The sequence below is a fragment of the Grammomys surdaster genome, unplaced genomic scaffold (genome assembly GCF_004785775.1).
Source record: "Grammomys surdaster isolate TR1022 unplaced genomic scaffold, NIH_TR_1.0 130, whole genome shotgun sequence".
NCBI lineage: Eukaryota > Metazoa > Chordata > Mammalia > Rodentia > Muridae > Grammomys > Grammomys surdaster.
Genome location: NW_021604588.1, coordinates 989,758 through 1,014,828, shown reverse-complemented (window position 1 = coordinate 1,014,828; position 25,071 = coordinate 989,758). Strand labels below are relative to the sequence as shown.

The 25,071-nt window shown below is 38.3% G+C and overlaps 1 protein-coding gene across 1 annotated transcript in view; it reads left to right on the top strand.

The window, feature by feature from the left end:
- The window catches only part of Xpr1 (xenotropic and polytropic retrovirus receptor 1), a 149,149-nt gene that overhangs the window by 46,208 nt on the left and 77,870 nt on the right, over positions 1–25,071 (top strand). The window lies entirely within an intron of this gene.

Below are 25,071 nucleotides of genomic sequence, written 5' to 3'. Positions count from 1 at the left end.
ACTGAGTTCAAGACCAGTCTGGTCTATAAAGTGAGTTCCAGGTCAGCCAGGGTTACATAGTGAGTCCTGTCTCATACCCAAACCAACCTACTAACTAACTAACCAACCAGACAAACAAACAAGTAAACAAAGAAGCTTGATGTACCTTATAAAGCTGACAAAATCAGAATCTGTAGATTAGCATCTGTGTGTCTTTATATAGCTTTTCGCATCATTGTAATGCACAACAAAGCTTGGGACTCGTGAGAACAGATAAATCATAGTTTAAGTCGGTTAAGTATATCTATACAGTGGCCTCCCTTTGTTTTCCAGGCAAGGACTTTGAATGATTTGTTCTGTAATTACATAGAAACCTGAAATACACGAATACTCAGGAAATGTTTAGATGGAGATTTATTAAATCTGAGAACAGAAATTCTCATTCTAGAAATGACTTAAGTGTTTGTATGATGGTTTCATAATAAATAGCAAAAAATAATTGATTTTAATTTACCTATTTAAATAAAAATGCATTTTAAATCCATGAAACAATAAAGAAAAAGTTTTATTTTTAGAGTTTTATTTCTTGTGTATAAACTGTGACGAGATGACATTTGCATGCTCGGGCTTATCGTCTTTGCAGCTTTCTTCTTTATTGGCTTTAAAATTTGATAGAAAAAAAAACAACAATAATAACACCCATACCCACATACATACATGCATGCATGCATGCATACACACACACACACAATTGCACACACAGGAGCACATACCCACAAGTACATACATGCACACACACACACACCAGCAAAAAAGTGAAGCTCTAGTCTTACAACACAATGAAAGGGGAGCGAGGTTGATATGTCCTGGAGGTAAACTGCTTTATCATTTATTATTTTTCTCTTTTTAAAAGAAGCTCCTATATAATTTTCTGTGGTTATAATTTTTCTAGTACTATGTTGAGTGCTTGGAGCAGAAACCCTTGGAAGCACACATAGCTTCTCCCTGAGAGTATTAATATCTGAAATAAGAAACTGGATTATAGTTGCTTCTAATATGCAGAAAGAGACCCTCCAGCTAGAAAAAACTTAGAGTGTAGAGCTTAGTGCCGTTAATAATGGTTTTTATAATTCATAGTCCTTTTTCCTGCACTAGTGGACCGTAGGGATCATGCCTTTAAGTAGTGAATTAATGGGTGCAATCCTTGTTCCCCTCCACCCCCCCCCCCGGGAGTAGAGGGGGTGGGTAGGGAAGCTTTTCCTCCCCCCTGAGTTCCTTGCTCCTATTCAGGTACTAAGCAACCCTACCCTGCTTATTTTCCAGGATCATGAAATTGCTGTTTTCACAGTGGTATAGCTTTACCTCACCTGAGGTTTTCTTTTCTTTTTCTTCTTCCCGTCTTTCAGCTACTCCTGCTCTGTTCTGATGTCAGCACTGACTTGTCTGTTTCCCTCTTATCCATTTATTTCTCTTTTTGCTTTTCTCAGTCTGTATCACCTTTGTCTGATCTGTTCCTTTGTTTCATCAATTTGTCTGTCTGTTTAAATCTGTGTGTCTGCCTCCTTGACTATTGCTCAGTCTCCTTCTATCTGTCCTTTTGGTTTTTCTGTCTCTCATCCAGTCTGCCCATTGTCTCTGTTTTGTTTTCTTCACTCTCCCTGTTTGTCTTTCTGTTTCCCTTGGCCACCTGTCTCTTTCTTTGTCTTTTTTCCTTTTATTATTTTCTCTCTTGTGTTCTGCTATGAGATCTCCTTGAATTTATGCATGCCCTGTACCCTTGTTGGCTTTCCTTCCCCCCCAACTCTTTTTTTTTTCCTCCTCCTTACTGATACCTGCTGTGCCTGTCACTCACCATGGAGAGGCATTGCTGAGAAGTACTTCAAGTGCCTAAACTGCAGGCTTGTCCTGGGCCACAAAGGAGTATTAATGGAATGCTTACATTGTGCAAAATGCTAGTGCAAGATAGTTTTACAATTTCAGCATTTGATTTTCCTGTATTTTCTTGCTCTCATGTATTTGAAAGATGGGTTTTGGGGGATAAAATGGGGAGTACTGTGCAAAAAATTATCAGGATATTTAGTTGGTGGTGTCCAGTGATTTCCAAGTCTGGGAAGTTCTACAGAGTATAACCAATGGGATATCACTATTAAACTGTTTACACTTATGTGCTTTAAGTAAGTGGAAATATAAGGCATTTCTTTGAGCTTAGAGTTCCCATCAAAAATTAGGAAAAACTAGTGTGATTCACAGAGATAATAAAGCTGTCCCTGGGCTGGGACATAGTTTTAGAGTGGGCAAAGTGGTCAAGTGATTACCATGCAAGTATGAGTTTGGATTCCCAGAACCTGTATAAAGCTGGGCATAGTTGGCTACCCCTGTAACAGACCTGTCCCTATTGTACCAGTGCAGATTGCAATCTTGAATTATTGCAGGTCTAGTATGACTTAGTGCTTTTAAATTTGCTTTTGTATACAACTTCAGAACCTTTAACTTTATTAGGCACAGAATTTAGTTCTACATATATTAAATTCTTGAGAGCATTATAGGCCTTATAGTTAATATTCTTTACACTTTCTGGTATCCTTTCTCCTTTACTGAATTTCTGATTTTCAGCTTGGAATAATCTTCCTTAAAGAGCTGTTCTTTATGATACTTTGACTGAAGGTCTTGTGGCAACAGATTGTTTTAAGTTTTCTCTTAAAAGAAAGCAAAACAGTAAAACACCTTTTATTTCACCATCACTTTTTAAGGATGCTTTCTCCATGAATATAAGACAAGCTGCCAGCTGGTTGACACTGTCCCACTGCTTTCTGGTGGACAGGCGACCACTGGTCTTAACTGCTGCCTTGAGGAGGATGCACTTTCCTTTGCTGTGGATTTTTTAAAAGATGTTTTTCTTTTTATTTAATTTCCAGTAGTTTTACTATAAGGAATCTGGATGTGTTACTTTTTCACTTAGGATGAAATTTACTCAACAAATCTTTTCCTGCCTCCCATTCTCTCAGGTTTTACTTCTTCACACATGCTTTGTTCAGCTCATTTGCCAGCCCTGCCTGTTTCTATTGATAATTTCTTGGATCTAAGGATTACCTGAAAGTTTTATAAGTAGCTGTGATTTCTAACATCATTTTTATTATTGGCTTCTAATTGTATTGGGCTGGTTCACAGGCTATATCTGATAAAAGTTTGTTTTCTAGCTCATTGAAGGTTACTTCTAGTGTCCTTACATAGTGGAGGGGTGGGCAGGTAAGCTCCCTTGCAAAGGATACAAGTCTATTTGTAAGGTGTCACCGAACTACTCTCCAAAGCCGTGGGAGTCAGTATTCTGACATATGAACTGGGGAAAGGAGTAAAAATACTCAGACTTGTGGAAAATTTAGAGAATGGGAATTTTACCAGAATTGTTTAAATGTAGAATTCTCCTTAAATTAAAAATGAGTCCTTTTGGGCTGGTGAGATGGCTTGGTGGTTAAGAGCACTGACTGCTCTTCTAGAGGTCATGAGTTCAAATCCCAGCAACTACATGGTGGCTCATAGCCATCCACAATGATATCTGATGCTCTCTTATGGGGTGTTTGAAGACAGCTACAGTGTACTTACATGTAATGAATAAATAAATAAAACCTTTAAAAAAATGAGTCCTTTTAATTTATAAATTTAGGTATTTATATAACCTGCTTAAGGCTGGGTCTCCTTTTAGGCACCTATTTATATGTAGGTCTCCTGAACCTGTTTACTGCATCTGTTGTCTTTTTTCATCTCATTTTCTTTTTTGTGCTTAGACATCTATTGTATCTTCTTTGCAGCCATAGTTTGGATTTGAATGTTAAGTATATGCTTTATTCATAATATAGGCAATAATAGTTTTTAGAAATTGAAAACATTTCTTCAGGCAGTCTAGTCTGATTACTCAACTTGTCCTCTCTCAGCGTTCTATTCCTTTCAGTGTTCTCATCATTACATACTCTGATTAGTCTGCTTGTTACTGGCTGCTCCTCCTAGGACCTGCCCTGTCTTTGTTTGCTCTGTTTGAATCTAGCTCTAAAGTTTGGTTCTATGAGGTGGTGGAAACCCTATGGTGGTTGAAAGCAGAGGAGTCCCATCCGTGTGGATGTGTGCTGGTAAAGACAGGTGAGCTGTCAGTTTACCTCCTGTGCCTCCTGCTGACACACTCTGTATTTTCTAGAGAGGCTTAACTTCTGCTTTTGTTTGGGGTCTGACTGGATGTGAACCATTAATGTTTAGTCACTGACTTCCATGTCCTCTCAGAAGTCCCATTTTTCTGAATGCTGAGGACCCCCCCACACAGTGACCATTGTTTGTTTTTGTTTGTTTTCTCTTCTTTGTGTTTAGTAGTTTCTTTGTGTGATTGTCTAGGCCATGGAGGGGAAAATGGCAGACCAAGTGTTTGCCAAAGAGACCCTCAGTTAAACTCAACTCTCAGGAGTCACAGCAGTCGTGCTTCTGAAAAGTCACATATCTTGGAGTTTAGGAGTAGAGTTAAAGAAATGCTGCGTTGTACTATGTTCCAAGGTCTGATTGGTTAAAGACTTGATTGCTGAAAGCCTTGCTATCTTATTCATCTTCCCCATTTCCCCAGTCTCCAGCTCAAGGACAAGTAGCTTGATAGTGACCATGAAAGAAGTTTGACAAGCTGAAAATACTTTGAAGGTTCCTTTCATATTTTTCCCCCTAAAAACATAGGTACGAATTGTTCATCTTATTAATGTTTTATTGAAGTCTTTACATTTGTCTCCACATGTTTACTGACCAAATTTCTTAAGTGATAGTGTTCTCATCTGCACAATTATGTATATTTTTTTAAATTATAAGAACAGATGACGGGTAGACTGTAGTTGTCCACTTTTGGGTATTTGGCAGGCATTTCTCAAAAAAGGAGTAGTAAAGTAAGTCTCTCACTTCAAGACAAATCTATAGTTTTGCTTCCAATAATAAAATTTGAGGTTGTAAGTGAAATGTTTTATTTTGGGATTTTTTTATCTACCTCTGTGAGTTTGGTAGCACCCTCATACTTTCCTCTTGACCAATGGTTTTACTGACCAGTGCCATTGTCTCCTAGAGCTCTGAAGTGTGGAGTGGAGGCAGCATGGTTAGGTGTAGTGAGGGCGTTCTCCCAGGCTGCAGAACTGACTTCGTATATTAGCACCTAGCAGAGAGAGGGATAGATTCCTCTCCGCTCTCTCTTATGAGAGGCTTCTATGTTAATACGCAGTGGTTTTTGTTTGCTTGTTTCTTTTTCCGTTGTTTTTGAGAAAGAATTTTGCATCTGACCTCAAATTGTATTTGTAGTCCATGACCATGAACTCCTACTCCTCTTGTCTCTAGCTTTTGGTTTGATATTTAAATGGATTAATAACTAAGGAATTAATCATGAGGATCCTATCTTTATGACTGACCATTCCCCAGTGGCCTCAGATCTATCACATTGCGGGTTAGGATTTCAACATGTATATTTTTGAGGAGAACACAGATATTTAAGCCATAGCTGTCATTTTTATATGAGCTCATGTGATGGTGCATACCTATAACTCCAGTAGGTTTGGGTAAGAAGACTCCCATTCAGGGTTTGTCTAGGCTGTGTAGCAATCTCCAGCAAGCCCAGGCAACTTAGCTAGACAGTGCCTCAGATTAACATGTAAAAGCTGGGTTGAAGCTGGAGAGATGACTTAGTGGAAAGAGCATTTAGTACTTTTGCAGAGGACCCAGGTTCAGTTCCCAGAACCCAATTGGCAAGTCACAGCCATCTTTAACTCCAGTTCCAGGGGAACTGAGGGAACTGGGCACGTATGTGGTGCTCATGCATACATGCAGGCAAAACACTTATACACATAAAAGGAATAAATGTTTCTTTTTAAAGGAACTGGGAATGCTGCTAAATGGCGGAGCACTTTTCAAGCGTGCGTCAGTCTCTGGGTTCACGTTTTCAGCCCTGGCAGATGATACACATATGGTGAAATATGTCAACTTTTAGAAGAATTACGTAATTCAGTAAATAAATATTTTCCAAATGACAAATATGATATATTATAAAATTGTAGATGAATAGAAGATTCATTCAAAATATAGGGTAAGCAAGGACACATGTCTGCCCTGCTAACACACGTGTCCTATACATATACATAATAATAAACACATTTTAACAAGTGTAGTTCATTTGTGCATTTTTGTGCTTAGGGAGAAGAGAAGACAACTACACTAGTTACCAGTAATATTTTTTCCACAGTATTTAATAAACTTGCTTATTTGTGAAGTTACTATATTCAGCTAGCATTTATTAAATGCTTTCTTTTACTGAATAGAGTTTTCTTTAAATGAACAAATAAAAGAATGTCAGGGTTTTTTGGGGGAGGAGTAAGGGGAGCAAATATATACTGAGTCATATAAAAAGCATTTTTCTAAAAGCAGAGTGATAGTTCAAATTGAATATATACTTACAGATCAGGAATATTGAGGTGGCTATATGTAGTCAGTAAATATAGTAAGAGGAGGGCAAATTGGTACTTGATTCATATGTACTTTAGAACTGGTACTAGGGCTGGAGAGATAGCTCAGAGGTTAAGAGTACTGGATGCTCTTTCAGAGGACCCAGGTTTATTTCTCAGCACCTATGTGGCAGCTCATAACTGTCTGTAATTCTTGTTCCAGGGGATCTGATACCTTCACACAGACACACTCATACAGGGAGAACACGAATGAATATAAAATACAAATAAGTAAATTATATAAAAAGAACTACACTGAGACACTAATGATTAAGGGTAATGCCTACAATGTTAGCTGATAGGCTGAGAATGGATATATTGGCTTTGGAAAGATAAGATTGGAGAAATATATTGGGCTCATCTAGTTTGATATTTAGGAAATATTGGTTCCTGTTAGTATCCATGTTTTATTTTGTAGAACTCAGTAGAGCCAGAGTATTTGCATTGGCTTATAATAAGGTAAGTGGCTCTGCTAGGTCAGAGGGAACTTGCTAAGTCCAGTGGAAGGAGGTGCTTTTAACCTGTTTCTGGACTGTGAGGGAACAAGAGGCACTTAAAAAAAACCTAGTAATAAAGATTATTAGATTATCTTTCAAGAATTATTAAAAGGAAGAAATACAGTTGTAGTTTATCTGAGCTACTAGACTGGAATGTTTTAAAGAATAAGCTTTATTAACAAAAAATGACAAATATAATATACTTGATTAATGAGAAATGACAACTATAATGCACTGATATAGAATAGAGTTTGGAGATGGTTTCAAGTTGTGGTCTTGAAGTAGTTGGTATCTTGGCTTTGGGGAAAATGTTCTTGCTTTGACCCTTTCCTTTATCACTTCCCTCTACTTTTATTTTTATTTTCTATTTGAGGTTGAGTTTCTCTGCATAGTCCTGGCTGCCCTGGAACTCACTCTTAGATCAGGCGGGTCTAGATCTCAAAGATCCATCTGCCTCTGCTTCTCCAGTGCTGGGATTAATGGCATGTGCTACTACTGCCTAGCTTTCATTTTTACTTTTAAAATTTATTTTATGTGTATGGATGTTTTTCCTGCATGTTTGTCTGAGTGCCAGATGTGTACCTGGTGCCCAAGGAGGCTAGAAGAGAGCGTTGGGGAATTGGAGTTACAGTTTCAAGCCACCATATGGATGCTAGTGATCAAACCCGGGTCCTCTGGAAGACTGGCCCATGCTCTTAACTGCTGAGCCATCTCTGCAGTGCTCACATCCCTTTTGCTTTAGATGGGTTTGCACTTGATACTCGGGCTGGCCTGAAACTCATTGGAATCCTCCAGTATCAGCAATCAAGTGTTAGTTTTACAGGCATGTACCACCTTTTCTAGCTGGAGCTGTTCTTTTTGATAAGGGTATATCATAAAATTTTTTTCTACCATAAAGAAAATTACCACAGAGCATGGTAATTATATATTATCCAATAAAAGAAATCGGCCTGAAACAACATTTATAAGTTGGTGATTTAGAATAAGCAGATGTGTGACTTAAAAATTCATATTTAACATTTTACTAGATCAATAATTTTAATCATGCATCTCTGGACCAACTAAAGTATTAATGTGTCTTGATCAATTGAAAGACTTGACTCAAAAACCCAGGGAGTGGATCTAGGTCTTCTGTTGAGTTTGAAAACCTAAGACCTAGACCTGTAACAAGATTCTGTGTCATTCAAGAGTTAGGCATTTGTAGAAAATCTCAACCAGTTTATACCACCTATATTAGAATTGTTTAAAAGAATTAACTCTGCTTGGCAGTGGTGGCACATACCTTTAACCTCAGCACTCCAGAGGCAGATCTCTGAGTTTGAGGCCAGCCTGGTCTACAGAGCTAGTTTCATGACAGCCAAGACCACACAAAGAAATCCCATCTTGAAAAACCTAAAAAACAAAACAAACAAAATGACCAGAGGGAGAAATGATAGCATATTAGATGTCCTTTAGACTGAGAGGAGACTCCCTTCGTTGTGCTCCCAAATTTGAGAAAACAGATGGTCAGGTCTTGGTGTTGTAGATAAATTTATCATTTCATTTTTTCCATTCTTGGTATTATTTGTTGACTAATAGAGCTGCTGGGTTTGACAAACTGAAGGTAGACTCTGTTAGTTGATATTGGTCAGTCTAGAATGTCATTTGGGATGGTGTCAGAATAAGTCCTGAGGGAGATGAGGGAAGAGATATTCTTGTCTTGTCTTGAGCAAGCATTGGGATCGTCATTTTTGCCTCTGGCATGTGGGTCTTAATTAGAAATCGTCCTGATGTGTAAAATGTATATTTAAAAAACATTGTGTTAGCGTTTATGGAGAGAGTTAAACTAGAAACATTTGTCTTTTATTTTACTTGGTGTCTTGATTTTGAAAAAGGGTGAAGTGAATCTACAGAAGTAAATGAATACAGCTGTGCATTTCCAGTTGACCTATGGTAAAATGGCCTGGTGCAGATGTAGGTTTAACAAAGATGTAATTGTATCACATTTGTTTTTAACTTGTAAACTCATTGTTTTCCTAGACTAGAAAGCTAAATGCTTGACCATCCGAATGCTGGTCCCAAAATAGGGTCCAGACTGTTTTTCAACTTGATACATTTCCTCCTGAAATGTTTCCATTGGGGACTGGAAGAACTGGATTATTTATAGACTAGTGCGCTTTGGACAGGTGCTGTGTTTACATAGATCAGTAGAATTATCAAATGTCCCAGAGACTGGCTAATGTCACCATTTCATTTTATTGTCACCTGTTGTAATTAAAAGAGGAGAGCAACTATGTGGATAGACCAAGGTATTATTTTGGACTTTTCATCTCTTTTTTGGATTATGTTTTGTTTTTTGCTTTTGCTTTGTATTGAGACGGAGTCTCACTGTGTTGTCTAGATCTCAGAGGTCTGTCAACATGTGCTGGCATTAAAAGTTTGCACCACCATGCCTAGCCTTGCCATGAAGTTTTTTAAAGACTATTTTTGTGTCATTGCAAAGAAAATATCAGTCCCAAACATTCTCTTTCCCCTCATTGTTTTGGCTTCATATGATAGAAATATTTTTAAGGAGCTAACCTGTAGAAACAGGATATTTATTATGCATTATTGAGACTTTTAGTAAAATTCTTTTTTCTTGAACATATTTTTATTAATTTTTTTTGGGAATTTCATACAGTGCACCCTAATCTCACTTGTTTCCAATCCCCCTTGCATCCTTCAGCCCTTTCCCACCCCACCCCCACCAAATACACTAAGTCCAATTTGTGTTGCTCATTGGAACATGGTCAGACGTCCAGTGGCCAGCCCCTTAAAGATAATTGAGTCCTTTCCCCTACTCCCCCGCCATGCCAGAAGCCCTCAACTGTGAAAAGCTATAAACTTTAGCATCTTTATCACAATATTTTTCTTTTTTAAAGATTCATTTATTTATTAGATATACAGTGTTCTGCCTACATGCATGACAGTTTCTGGACAGCCTTTCCTTCAGTCCTTGCTCCATTTTTGTGCCTGTGATTCATTTAAACCGGAACAATTCTGGGTCAAAAATTTTGAAGGTGGGTTGGTGACCCCATCCCTCTGGTGGCCCTATCTATCTACTGGAAGTAGTCTCTTTAGATTCCATCAATCCACTGTTAGGCATTTTGGCTAAGGCCACCCTCATTGAGTCCTGGGAACCTCTCACATCCCCTGGTCTCTGGGACTTTCTAGAGGTTTCCTCCCATCTTCCACCCCAGACACTCCATATTTTCATTCATTCTCCTGGCCCTCTGGGCTTCTCTCATGTCTCCCACCATACTGGTTCCTGATCTCCCTTTTCCCTCCCCCTCCCTCTCAAGTCATCTGCCTCCTGTGATTATTTTGTTCTTTCTTCTAAGTGGGATGGAAGCATCCTCACTTGGGCCTCCCTTCTTGTTAAACTTCTTGTGGTCTGCGCCTCTTTTGTAGTTCTGCATTACGTAATTGGCAATCTCTTTGTGCATATTCTTTGTGATCATTAGTGCTCGTCAGTCCTTTTTTATAAAAAAAATTTGCTTTTTACATTATAGGTATTGGTGCGTTGGAAGATAGACATTAAGAACATTCATTTGCATGTAGGACAACAAAAAATTATTGTGAATGGGTGGGATCTAGTACAATACAAACGGCACCACACTGTTTAGATGTATTAATCTTTTTTTTTAAGCTTGAGGTGCAAATGAGATCCAGTGGCCAGGGATCCGTATGATTGACTAGTCTGGGAATCAGTAAGTGCTGGACTGGAGATTAGGCTTCTGAAGTCTCATTAGTTGGTAGGCTTCAGTAGGAGCCACCTACAGTGAGTCTTGATTGTGGAAATGAATATGCAGGAGTATGGTCAAGAGCCGTGAATGGTCAAAACTGTGAGATGCAGCCTAGGGTCTATCATCTTAGCAATAAAGATGCTATTTTGTGCCCAGAAAGTGACCCTGATTCAAGTAGAATGAGCTAATTACCTTGGCTACTCATGGAAATGCTGTGACTCCTCTCAGCAATGTCTGTTATAGTGCAGATACACACTTCAGTTCAGAAGTACATATTGTCAGACAGACTGTGTCTGTTCTGTATTTAATAGTTCAAGTCTATTTGAAAACTGATTAAATAGTGTTTCAAAAATGGTTTTAAACAGATTTGAGTATTACATTATGATTCTCTCTAGACATTTAACTTGTTTAGACTTAAGAAAAATTGATTTCCAATTAACACCAGATTTCAAAAGAAAGAAAATATTAGCTAAACAATTCCATCAAGTAGCATGTATTCCAAACAAAACCAGACACGTCTGTTAGTTCACTTGGGAAGACAAGACTGAACTTGATCCTCTTACCTTTAAAAAAAAAAAAAACTAGAATAGTTTTGAGTTTAATAAATCAGTGAAATATAAGTGGGAGTAAAATCCTTTTGAATCTTTAATTAAGTATTGTTCAGAATTTCATATTAAGTATGCTTTTTAAAGGACTTATTTATTATTGTATAAGGCCAGCCTGCTCCACATAGTGAGGTCCAGGCTACATAGTGAGATCTTATCTTAAATTTTTAAAAATTTACTTTTATTTTTTGTGTGTTTTGCCTACATTTACGTATATGCATCACTTGCATATACTTCTGAAAAATACTTGTTGCGTGAGGAATTCTGAAGAGGGAGGGCATCAGATACCCTGCAACTAGATGGTTGTGATCTGAAGGATGGATTCTGGGATTGAACCAAGGTCCTCTGCAAGACAAGTGCTTTTAACACTGGACCATCTTTCTTGCCCCTTCAAATATGTATTAAATACCTTTATTAAATAGTATCACTACACCAGAACTTAAAAGTATAGTTCCTGCCCCATCTCTCTCTCTGCCTCTGCCTTTTCTCTGCCTTTTCTCTGCCTTTTCTCTGCCTTTTCTCTGCCTCTCCTCTGCTCCTCTGCCCCTCTGCCCCTCTGCCCCTCTGCCCCTCTGCCCCTCTGCCCCTCTGCCCCTCTGCCCCTCTGCCCCTCTGCCCCTCTGCCTCCTCTGCCTCTCTGCCTCTCTGCCTCTCTGCCTCCTCTGCCTCTGCCTGTCTCTTTTAAACAAGGTCTCACTCCAATTTATAGAGTCTCACCTGCCTCTGCCTCCCAGGGCTGGAATTAAAGGCATGTGCCACCACACCCTGTCTAGTTATGCATGTGTCTTTTAATAGCAGAAATACTTCTGAGAAATGTGTCAGGTGATCTCATTGTGCAGACTATTATAAGAGTACTTACATAAACAAAGATGCTATAGGTCAGTTACCTGATGATACAGTGAGTAAAGCACTGCCATAGAAGTGTGGGACCTGCATTTGTATCCCCGGAACTCATGTGCCGTTGGATGCAGTCAGTGTTTCTATAATGCCAGTGTCCTGTGGCGGGTGAGATGGCAGGCAGAGACAGAATGAGTGGAACAACAGGAGAGCCTGTTTCAAAACAAGTAGAAGACAAAGGCAAAGACCATCACCTGGGGTTGTTCTGTGATACATGGGCACACATGCACTCAGTGTGTGCTCACAGAGAAATAAACAACACTGGGGAAATTTTTTACAGTAATCTTTCATAAGTAGGCGTGCACTCAAATAATGGTAAAAGGTATAATGCAATAAATACATAAACCAGTTACATGTTATCACCAGTGACTGTATATTGTGCACAATTATGTTCTGTACTTTCACATGTAATATAGGGAGTTTGTTTATAGAATACTACTCCCAACATAAATGATATGATGTGCCTGGATGTTTTGTTGGCTTCATTGTCCCTAGGTGATAGCTTTTCAGCTTCATTATAATCTGAAGGATCTACTGTGGTATATGTGACCCATTACTGACCAAAACCTTAATATGTAGTGAATGACTGATTTGTGGATGATCGTTACATTTAATAGTTTATAGCTAGATCTAACAATGACATCTGATTACTGAACCATTCTCTTAACTTGAATTATTTATTTCCTTCATTTATATATAATATAATGCTTTTAATAACTCAGAAACACAACATTTTTAAAAAAGACTTTTTTTTTTGACACTGATTTCTGTGTATCCCTGGCTATCCTGGAACTCAATTTGTAGACCAGGTTGGCCTCAAACTCACAGGGATCCACCTGTTTCTGCCTCCCAGATGCTGGAATTAAAGGTGTGCACCACCATGCACAGGAAAAACATATCCGTAAATAAGAATAAATGATAGATTTTGTTCAGAATAGTTTTATTATATACTACCATTGAATTCTAAGTATTTGAAATATAAAAATCTTTATTATAATAAAAATACTGCAAAAGGCTCTAAAAGCCATTTAGTTTCAATCCCATCCTTTACATGAACCATGTGATTATTTCCTGGATGGATGTGGTCACATGGCTTTATTTTCACATCTGCCCATTATATAGCATCCAGTCATGAGTGCTCATGCGACAGGAGACACCAAGGATCGAGAAATGGGCAACACAGACACTTGCTTTGTCTTCATAGAGCCTAAAACTTAATGGTGACTTTTTTCTTCCTCTTTGAGATAAGAATCTCACTATATCTCAGGTCCACTTAGAACTCACTGTGGATACCAGGATAAATTCCAACTTATAAACCTCTGCCTCCATCTCCTTTGTGCTAGTTTCCCAGGCATGGTATACAACATGTACACTTAAGGTCAGATTTTAAAATTACTGTGTATGTGCATTTTGTTGAGGGGAGTGCATGCCGTGACACATGGGTAGAGGACAAGCTGGTGGAGTTGGTTTTCTCCTCCTGTCTTTGTGTGGGTTTCAGGGATGGAGCTCTGATTGTTTGATTGCACATCAAGCACCTTCACTCACTGAGCATACTATCGCTCTGGTTTCAGCAGTGACTTTTAAATGCTTCCTTCTGTAAAGAAGGAATGTAGGGGGTTTTGTTGCTTTGTGAGTTTCCAGACTAGGATTTTGTTGTTCTTTTAAATGTAGCACTTATTGTCTTGGAACTCCCTGTTGACCAGGCTGGCCTTGAATTCAGAGATCCACTTGCCTCTGATTCCTGCACTGGCATTAAAGTATGCCTAGCTTTGAACCAGAGTTTTAATAGGAGAATTTTATATAATGTTATGAGAGTCAGAGACTGTTGCCTTAAGTAAGATATATATATATGTTTTTAGCTGACATTTGGGGGATGAATTAGCTAGGGATAGCTGGGAAGTTGTTCATTTAAAAAAAAAGTATATGTGCGGATCTGGAGTTGGGAACATGGCATACTGAAGACCTGAAACAATTCCAGTGGGAAAGCATCTGTCCTTTTCTTCAGGATGCCAGCGTGGGTCTGAGTGTTAAGAAATAAAGGAGTCCTTTAAGATTAAAGCTGGGGTACCTCTGGTGATGCTCCCTTCTGTAAGTGACTGTAGAGGAAGCAGGCAGCAGCACAGTGGGAACAGAGTGGAAAACCTAGGATCACCACAAGACATCTGAGGCCTCCCGTAAGTAGTGGACTGGAGAGCAAAGAGGAGATAGTTGATAAGGCATTGCGCATGTAAAGGCAATAAGCAGTGAACTGCTCAGTATTGTAAGCTGACAAGGCAGAGGAAAGTTTGAACTGTCTATACCTAACAAGGCATTTTGTAAAGTGAAATATTGACTTAAACTACTTTCCCCTTTCATTTCATTCTTCCCTCCACCCCTTTTTTGTTAGGAAGTAGCACCTTGAAATTATAGTTAGGTACATTGATACTATAGTTGCTTGACTTTTGATACTGTTTATATTTTTTAAGTAGACATAACAGTAAAATTGAGCTTTTATTTCTTGTGATTTATGGATTTTAACCTATGTAGCAGTGTGTGCTCCTATTTGTACAATGAAGATGCTCTTTGAGTTATCCCTTTGTAGTTAGCTTCATACCATCTGCGCACAATCCCATCAACCACGGAGCCTGTTCATCGCTGTGGTTTTGTAGGAATAACATCAGAGTGGAGGAATACAATGTGTAGCTCTGATTCTTGTACCTTTTATACAGCTTAATTTCTTTGAGGTTTGTATGTTAGCTTTTTATACCAGTAACTCATCTCTTTTAATTGTGATAGTATCCCATTGTGATCCAGTTACCTGCTGAAGGATTATTTGGGTTGTTTTGAGTTTTCAGTGGTTGTGAATAAGGCTACTTTAAACATTTATGTACATGTTTTTATATGAATTAATCTTATTTAACTAGATACTAAGGCATGAGAGTGCTTAGTCATTTGTTCAGTATATGTTTAGTAAGTTTTATTATTGCTTGTTTTTTGTTTGTTTTTTAAGCCAAAGTCTCACTATGTAAACACTAGCTGGTCAAGTATTTAGCTATTTAGACTAGGCTGGCCTTGAACACAAGGAGTTCTAATCCCCCTGACTCTCCAGTGCTGGGATTAAAGGTGTTCTCGAAAGGTTCTGTGGCTGAAATCATCCGTAAGCCCAGGAAGCCACACTGCTGCTACATCACAGTGAGCCAGGCGCTCTGGGCTGCTGATGCTCACTGTCCCCAGCACCACAGGCCAGAGAAGCATTGCTGTACTTCTCTTAGACACTTCAGCATTGTGGAGCAGTGCTTTCTGGGGTAAATAAATGATTTTTAAACAGTTCAAGAATATTTCAGTGTATACAGTGTTTTACATCTAATTCTAAAAAATCCTTAAAGTCCATCTAGGATTCTCTGGTTAAGAATACATTTTGGTGGTATCCTTGATTTTTATGTGTTTGCTTTGTTTTTGGATACTCATTTGCATAGATTTTGTCTTTTTCTGAAGAGCTCCTTTTGCTTACTTGAAATCATATTAATGCTTTGTATCTTATTACCTTTTTTTTTTTTTACCTCATGCTTTCTAAACATTAAGCAAAAGATCTGATTTTATGAAAGAGTCAGTGAGGGTAAGAATCGTAGCCCTTCATACACAGAGTATGCCCTTCCATTTTGTATTTCATTAACTTGAGATCGATCAATAAAGCAAAAAGTAGGATTAAGTACCTTACCTTCTATTCTCAAATTAAGGACAATCTTGATTGGAACAACTGTGGTCTGTCTTAGGCCTTATCAGATATAAATGTATGCTCACATCAGTCTTTTGGAAAGAATCTGGGAGCCAGGGCTTATATAGTCTTGTGTCTTTGGCATAAGTTGCCTAACTGTAGACATTAAGCTCTTAGTTTGAACTTCTCTACACACAAACTGATTCACTTGGTAACAGAAACTTAACCAGGAGGTAGACGTCAATTCTTCTGTATGGATTCAAGGCTTACATTTATTCAGGTGTGGCAATAAGGTGTGCTCTTTTACTGAAAACAAATTGAATGACCAAGTAAAATGAGGATTTACTGAAGGGTAAATATGGTAACACCTAGAATGGAAGGAACAAATGAATGCAAGCAGCAAGCAAGAAAGAACAGCTCCACTCGGTGTCCTAGCAGTGTGGTCCGTGAAGTACCCTCAGAGAAAGTATGTCAGATTGTCTACAGTGAGGGGGATCTGTACCCCATTAAACACTGTTTAATTTGGACAGTTCTGTTATTTCACCAGTCAGCATGTCTCTAGGCACCTTTGCTGTATGGTCCTTTGTTTCAGTTGCAGGTTTTTTCCCATGTTTTTGGCTCCTGAAAATTCTTCCTGTTCTTTCTTAGTTACATATTTAGTGAGGTGGCAGCTGAAACACATTATCACAGATTCACTAGCTTAAACAGTATACATTTATTTATCATAGTTTTGGGGGCTGGAAGTTCAAGATCTCAGGGTACCAGAAGTGACTGGGTTCTAGTGAAGTAAGTCTCTCTTCCTGGTTATGTTGTCATATGACAGACATGTCCTTGGTTTGTGCCAGCAGAGAGTAATTTTGTTTTTCTTTTTCTAATATGAGTTCTACCATCTTGATCTTATCCAAACTCAATTAATTGTAAAGGCCCCACTTCTGAATAATATATTGGGGGTTGGAGCTTCAACAATTCAGTCTTTGGTGGGTAAGCACTTTTAGGTGTTCTGTACTATGAGATTCAGTCTCTTTACCTTTTACTAGTCATAATAACTTGGCTAAAATTGTTTCAGACCATATTATTAGTCTGGCCTGGTCTTATTTCTCTTAGTTCTTCCTGTCCACATCCTTCAGTCTCTCCTTCATACCTCAACTGCAATGTCATGTCCTCTGCATGACTTGCTTGAACTCTTTATTATGGGTTAGCTCCTTTGGGCATGTGTTCTCCTGTCCTGCACTTTCCTTTCATTACTAAACGACTCTTCTGATTACATACTTAGTGTCTGTTTTCTCTCAGAGTACACGGACTGAGTTTGTTTTTTCAGTCACTATGTCCTTAATCAGCAAGTTAGTGCCTGGCATATAGCCAACATTTAGGGATTGGGGAAAGCCTGTTGTAATTATTTGCTTGTGTATACTAATCATTTGTGTGTACAAAGCTTCTCTCACTTGGATACGATTTCCAAGATGGGGTAGATGATCTTCCACACTATTTATAATGTGGTGGCAGTATAATATCCATTATTCTTGCAAGTGATATAATACCATCTCTCTAGTAACCGTAGAACACTTATCAAAGGATTTATGAATGAGTTTGGAGAAGGAGCTCCATCCATTTCAGTATGAGATTTATTTTCAGATCCTCAATGATGCCATTTTATGTTTAATATTTGTAAATATTAATGTTGTTTTGATATAGTACATTGTAATAATTGTGTTAGCTTAATGGAAGAGAAATTTTAATATTTAAAGCATAGTAGTTAGAAAAGTTTTAGTATTTAAATTTTAATTCATATGAATGTTTAATGCCCAGGAAATATGGTAGTATGTTCAGTAAATGACATAAAAATATATTAGCATAAAATTTGTAATCTAAATAGAATGGAAATATAAGTTCAAGAAGAAAACATTTATGAATTTCAGTTCTAAAAGATTTTGTTTTCATGTGTTTGACAAGTGCTTTTGGTTTTTATGCAGTACTGAGTATTGAACCCAAGGCCTTAGGCTTGCTTGGGAAGCTCTACCTCTGGCCTGTGTCCCTAGTCCTTTTATTTATGTATTTGAAAGTAACAGTGAATTTTGGTAGTAGTGATTAAATTACTACTACCATTTAAATTCCATTATATCTTTTCTCACAGTGTTATTTTAATCACAACCCAACAGAAATTACATTGTCTCTAACCACTTAAATGTGTTACAAATCCTTTGTCTTAACTTAAAATGTGTAGGATATATTCAGAAATCTTTTGGGGGTTATAAGAGCAAAAACCTTGTGAAAGTCACTAGGCTCACCAGCTCATTTGACTGTTGAGTAACGCCGTGTTTGGATGTATTTGTCAACATTTCACATGAAGACTTGTTTGTCTAGCAGATAGTAGGCACATATTTATTAGCATAATTAATATTTTAGATTGTATTGAAGTTACTACAGATGAGATAATTTCATTTGTTCATATCACTAGTATGATTTCAAAGACTTTTTGGTCTGTGTTCTGCCAAGAATATTTAAAACCACATTTGGTTAAAACTTTATGTGAGAAAACCTCAAAGACAGACTCAGCTCAGAGATTCCTGTTTAGGGCCATAGAAGCCAGGCAGAATTCATATTGGTTTGCACAAATTAGCAATTATGGAGACAACGTGAGGGACAGAAACTGAAGGAGGGGCTGTCTGGAGACCATCCCACCTGGGTATCCATCCCATGTGCAGTCACCAAAGGTAGATGCTGATGTGGAAGTCAGGAAGTGCATGCTGATAAGAGCCTGATATAGATGTCTCCTTAGAGGTCTGCAAGAGTCTGACATATTCAGAGGCAGATGCTCACAGATAACCATTGAAATGATCATGGGGTTTCCAATGGAGGAGTTAGAGTGAAGACTGTAGGAGCTGAAAGGGTTTGCGGCCCCATGAGGAGAGCAACAATACCAACCAACCAGAGCTCCCAGGGTCTAAACCACCAGCCTGGGAGCACTTAGGGAGGGATCCATGGCTTCAGCTGTATATTTAAGGGTGGAGGGCCCTGCTGGGCATAGGTGGGAGAAGAGATCCCTTGGTCTCATGAAGGCTGGATGCCCCAATGGGTGGGAATTTGAGGGTGGGGAGGTGGGAGTGGGGGAGTAGGTAGGGGTACATCCACAGAGAAGCAGGAGGGGGGGTGAGGGGATAGGGGGTTCCTGGGTGAGGGGGGGGTGGAGTAAGGGGATAACATATGAAATGTAAATAAAACATCCAATAAAAAAAAATTTTGAAGAGAGAATTTTTGAGATTACCTATTTAAACGTCTATCCTTTTAAAGAGAGAATGTAGAGAATCACCAAACTCTTAGGCAATGGGCAATAAAACCTGTTGTGAAAATGTTGAATTTACCTGAAAAACAGCTCTTAATTTGAATTGAAGCGAAGAGAGGATTTCTTCAGTGTGGTTACATTGAGAAAAGGAACAGATAAGAGGTTCATTGACAGCACAACTCTTAGCTGGCCTACTGGCCCGGTTGTCAACTGCTCTACTTCTCATCCTCACTGGAGCTCAGGCTACCATGGTCTCCCTCGTGATATTTCCTGTGCTGTGCCTGATTGGACTTCCCTAGCCCTCATTTAGAAAACGTATCTGCTCATAATTACCCCTCTGTGGTAATCATTCTTCTCAGAAAGAAAGCTAGTCTTCTGAGCCCTGCCTGGTCAGGCCTTGCTTGCGTCCCAGCTTCATCAGGCACCATGGTTCCCTTGTCCCCTCACAAGCTCAGTCTCTCAGATTTACTTTATCCAGTTCCTCCTTTAGCATCTTGTTAGATGCTGCTCCAGTGCATGACTAAATATCCTGCAGACTTCATCTCTAAGGACACTTCTTTAGACCCCCACATCCCTTCTCCCAGTCCTTTTAGACTTGGTATGGTCTCACTATTGGAGCTTTTTTCATTTGTTTTTCTCTTTTGCCTTTTCTTCAAAAATTCATGTTAACATTAATTGGCATCTTTTTTCCTGAGAAGGCTGTACTCTCTGAGAGCAGAATTAATGTATTTTACTCATCACACCTGCCACATTGCTTGGTGTGTAGGAGGGACTTTATATTGTTGAATGAATAACTCCCAGTCTATTCCCATTTCTACTACACCAATGATTTTAGAGTAACATTTTTATCTTTGGAATCTTATTTGCAATATGCTTTTTATAATTTATCCTCCCATCTGTGAATGTAGTGTAGTTTCTGGTAAAAAATAGAATTTCAAGTTAGTTATTTCTAGTTATAAATTTCACACTCTTAAAAACTCCAACTAGTTTTCTTAAAAGTATGAAACCAGTAACACTAAATATTCTTCCTATTTTTGATCATCACATATTTTAAAATTTTAAAGCTTTCTGATAAGAATAAACTAAGAAGTCACTGCATGTAGACTGCAGTAAGAATGCAGAAGTAGTCATGGTCACAGTAGTGTTAATGCCTTTAGGAATGTTCTCTACAGCACTGATCCTGAAGATTTCCTTAGGATTGCGTTGTTTGTGTAACACCGGACAATAATAGCCTGAGTCCCCTCACTAGTTTAGTAAAGTTTCCTTGCTATAAAGCAGAGTTTTTCAGCCTCACACATTTGGAGGTATTGTTTGCAAGGGACAAGGGCAGGGAAGGATTGTTGTCCTAGACACTGAAGGCTGTTTTGGCAGTTTTCTTGGCCTTTACCCATTAGAGTATAATAACCTGTTAAGTCAGTTATGACAACCAAGAAGTTCTCTAGAAAGCAGATCTTCCACCATTGAGAATAGTACCACAAAAAAGCCACAGCAAATGGGGGCGAGAAAGCTTGGCAGATTAAGATGCTTACTGCCAACCAGTGGTAGCCTGAGTTGGGTTCTTGAAACCATATGATGCAAGGAAAGAACCAACTCCTCTAAGTTGTACTCGCCAGTTCCAGCTTGTCTCAGAAGCTAGCTTGCCCCAGAGATCTTTTTCTGTCTCCCAGGTGCTGTGATAAAAAGCAGCAGCCCTACTCTCCCAGCTCTTACTTGGGCTCTGGGGATCCAAGCATCAGTCCTCAGGCTTATGTGGCTTTATCCTTTGAGCCACTCCCTCATCAGCTATTGACTTTGAATGTTAATAAATCATTACAAAATAAATTGTTCTCATAATATTAATGTAATTCCAACATTTACATTTTAGAAATTCTATATGGAGCACATGCTGATAATATGTTGGACATAGGACTTAAATAATGGAGACAAAGCCCATAGCCTAGGTAGCTTACAAATGTGGGAATTAGGACTGTTCTTTGTATAAGAACATAAAAATTTTATGAAACACCAGAAATGAAATGAAATTCACAGAAGCTCTAAGTTGAGCTTAAGAGGTTTGGTGTTGATCCAGCTAACCTAGGTACTGCATTAAAAGATTAAATGACCTCTTCAGTATAAAATTAAAATATTCCTGAGAGTGGTTGTAAAGCACTTGGTGGTGATTTCTGAGCCTCAGTGGTTGTTTGCCTTGATTGGTATTCTTAAAGAGCACGGCGGGCTGGGTGAAAAATTGTCTGTCACCCACAAATGTGAAGTAGGTATAAGGCAATTGAAAAAATGTAGAAGTCAGACTCTCTGTATTAGCATAATTGACTGGCTAACCCAGAGCAAGGGGATCTCTACAGCAATGTTCTCTGAATCTTTCTTCATTGGTTCTTAAATTTTTTGCACACTTCACTTTTTTCCTGTTTTGTTAATGCTAATCAGCATAAGATATCTTGATATGTCTTACCAAGATTTATACTTTTTCATGCTAGCTCTCTTTGAATTAAGCTTAGGATTTGTGCATGTGAGGATGACTAATTATTGAGCTTAGAACACAATTTGACTCATTAAGTCTGCTCAGGCTGCTATTACAGAAGGTCACAGGGTGGGTGATATAAGCAAAAGATATTTACTATCTCATCGTTCTAAAGGCTCAAAGATCAAGATCCAAATATTACAAGGGTTGGATTCTGGTGAAGCTTCTTGGCTTCAAGAAACTACTCTATAACGTTGCCTTTCTACTGTATGATGGGGGAAGGAGAGAGTTCTCCAGTGCCTTTTTTCTTCTTGTAAGAATATCAGTCCTAGGGCTGAGGAGATAGCTCAGAGGTTGGGGGTGTGTACTTCTCTTGGAGAACACCTGATTACTGGACAAGTGGAGTAATGAGACAATGAACCTTACTTAGGTAGTTTGGTCCTGGACTTCTTACCTTTTTTTTTTTACCTTTTTTCTTTTTACCTTTTTATTTTTTTACCTTTTTTTTTTAACCTTTTTTTGTTTAAGGTCTTTCAGAAAACATTGAAGGGCATCTTTAGAAAGACTGAAAGAAGTTCAGATTGTGCAGGCTCTCTTGGAGCTTTATCCATCAAGGCACAGTCTTAGAATAGCTTTCTCTACTTTTTAATTTCAATTTTTTAACAATATTCAAGTTAAGAACACTGAGTTGACATCCACAACCAGATTTGTGCTTCCTCTTTCCAGTTCTTCTTGGTGTATTTCAGAAATGCCCGACTCAGCAGCAGGCACACCCTGATTCATGGGAAAACTATGCTTGTCATTCCCACCATTGATTTGGACCACACCACCCATTCAGTCTTCAGCCAGAGCATCAGCAGTTACTTCTGTAGCCATTCAGGTTTTCTTAGAGAGGACAATGCTTGTGTTCATGGTCGTCTTTAATGAGTTTCTCAGGAAAGAGATACTCAGCCTTATCTGACACAGCTGACCCCTTGGAGATGCCACAAAAAAAGTCATGTACACTTAAAAATTACTGTAACTACTGGACCCATTTGTCTTCTCTTTCATTATTAAAAAATAATGGTGAATGAAATATGTACAGATAGCATCATTTTGTGCAGATTCCTTTGGAGTGTTTTTTCTGTGAGTAGGATTGAGCATACTGAACATTTTGATAACTACTGCCAAACTATCTTCCTATAGAGACTACAGATTCACATAGCTATCGACAGGGAGCCAGAGTGTTGATTTACCCTTATCATTGCCAAAGCCATATTACTATTTTAAAATCACTCCCAATCTGACAGTGAAATTTCATTTTATATTTTAGATCTTGAATTTATTTGGAATTTTGATGTTGAGCTTCTTTTCAATTTTTTTTTGTGGCTGCTTGTCATTTTTCTATGAATTGCTTTAATTGGCTCATTTTATTAAAAAATTAAAAATCATTTTAATATTGACTTGTAGATGTTTTCTAAAGTAAATTTTGCATAGGTTTTGGGGATCTAAACTCAAGTATTCTTACTTGCCAAACCATTTCCCCACTCTTGAGTATAAATTTTGGATATGAATCTTTTATCAAATTCTGCACATATAAAATTCCCTCTCCCGCTTCTTCTTTGATTGCACTTATGGCATTATTAAAGTGAGATACTTGATTTTGTAGACATATTAATCATTTATTCATGGTTTCCATATTTTGTCTTCTGTTTATGAGAGGCTTCTGTATAATCTATTCTTTTATGTGCAAGTCTGTTTGGGTCTCTGTTCTTTCTGTCTTTTCCTAACCTTCTATCCATGGTTTGCCACTGATTCCTGTATGTATCAGGTCTTTGATTGCTTCTGCACAGCTGCCCTGCCCTTGCTGTTGTTACTTATGTGGAGAGAGGGGGAAGGGAGAGGGAAAGGGGCGAGGAGACAGAGGGATCAAGAGAGCAAGAGGTCAAGAGCAAGATTATTTTTAAGAATAGAAGCTATATTTAAATTATCTTGCTGGACTTTGCCACTTGATCTTAATGTTAGTAGAGAAGTGCAGGGAATACAACCAGGCTCCTCTCTGCTTTGGGGATTTCTTTTTTGACAGTAGGTAGTAAAATTAAAATGGAAAATGTAGGAAAATAATTTTATTTGCTCTTATTTTCAATTAGCTGGAGCAAGATGCTATTCTAAGCACAGCATCTGTTACCATGGAATTTCCTTAACTCAGGGTCAGCTTCCTTTAAGAGCTGGCCCTGCTTTATGCTTTGAAAAGAAAATGATTCTCAGTGGCCTTGAGCAGCTAGCCTTTGTTATACCTTAATTGCTACATTTACTTGAGAACATAAAGTAGTCATCCGTGTATTTCTGAAGAATCAATACAATGTTCCACATTGTATGCTTAGACTTAAATTAAATGAATAGATTTGATAACCTCTTAAAAAGTTCTTTTATTATACTTATTTATTTAGGAGGGACACACTTTCCAGCTGTAGACAGCTTGGAAGAGTCTGTTCTCTCTCCACTGTTTGTATCAGCCTTTGTGGCCAGTACCTCTGCCCACTGAACCATCTCACTGATCAGATATGACAACTCTTAACTATTAGGCCCTTTTATCTCTCTTTAAATCATTTCTAGTGCTGAATGAGTGTGTATGTGCGTGTGTGTATGTGTTGTGTGTGTATCATGTTTCTTAGGAAAATGCCATTTCATTTATTTTTACACAGGCTGAGTAAAGGTTTCTAGGATTGCACTACCATTCTAGGGGTTTGGGGATGGAAAGAAATCTATTCTTTGTCCATACATCTTAAGTTAAGGCACTCTAGGTCCAAAAATGGAAAGTTTCTATATTTTGGTTAACATCTGGGAAGTCTAGTCAAATGGAAAAAAAAATGGTCTTGGAGGCCCCTGAAGCTCTTTATTCTGCATTTCCAGTAGATTTAATAGTTTGTAGGTTCTAGGACAAATCTCACAAAGTAGATCTAGCCTACAGAAAGGCATATACCATTGGCCCACTTCATGTTTGAAAAATGTCTAGATTTATGATACAGATGTTTATGATCCCAGAAGACAGATCTGACAAGCTATGTCAACACACAAGTGACTAGGTGGCATTTCTAGGAGTCACCCACTGACCTGAAGGTGTCAGCTGTCATTTACCCACTGTACAGGTGACTTGTTTGAGTCATTATGTTACTGGAATGCTTCTGACCAACACTGTGGACCTGTCAGACCACACTACCTTCTCTGTACAGCTAAAATAAACATATGTGAATACCAATGTAACATAAAACGCAAATCTAACTGATTTTTCCAGAAACATCCTGCACTTTCTCTTCTTCATATCTTTGCTGGTTTTTTTTTTCTTCTCTGGAACATTTAATTTTCCTTTCGATTAAGTGAATTCTACTTAGTTCAGCTGCCAGCCCCTGAACCT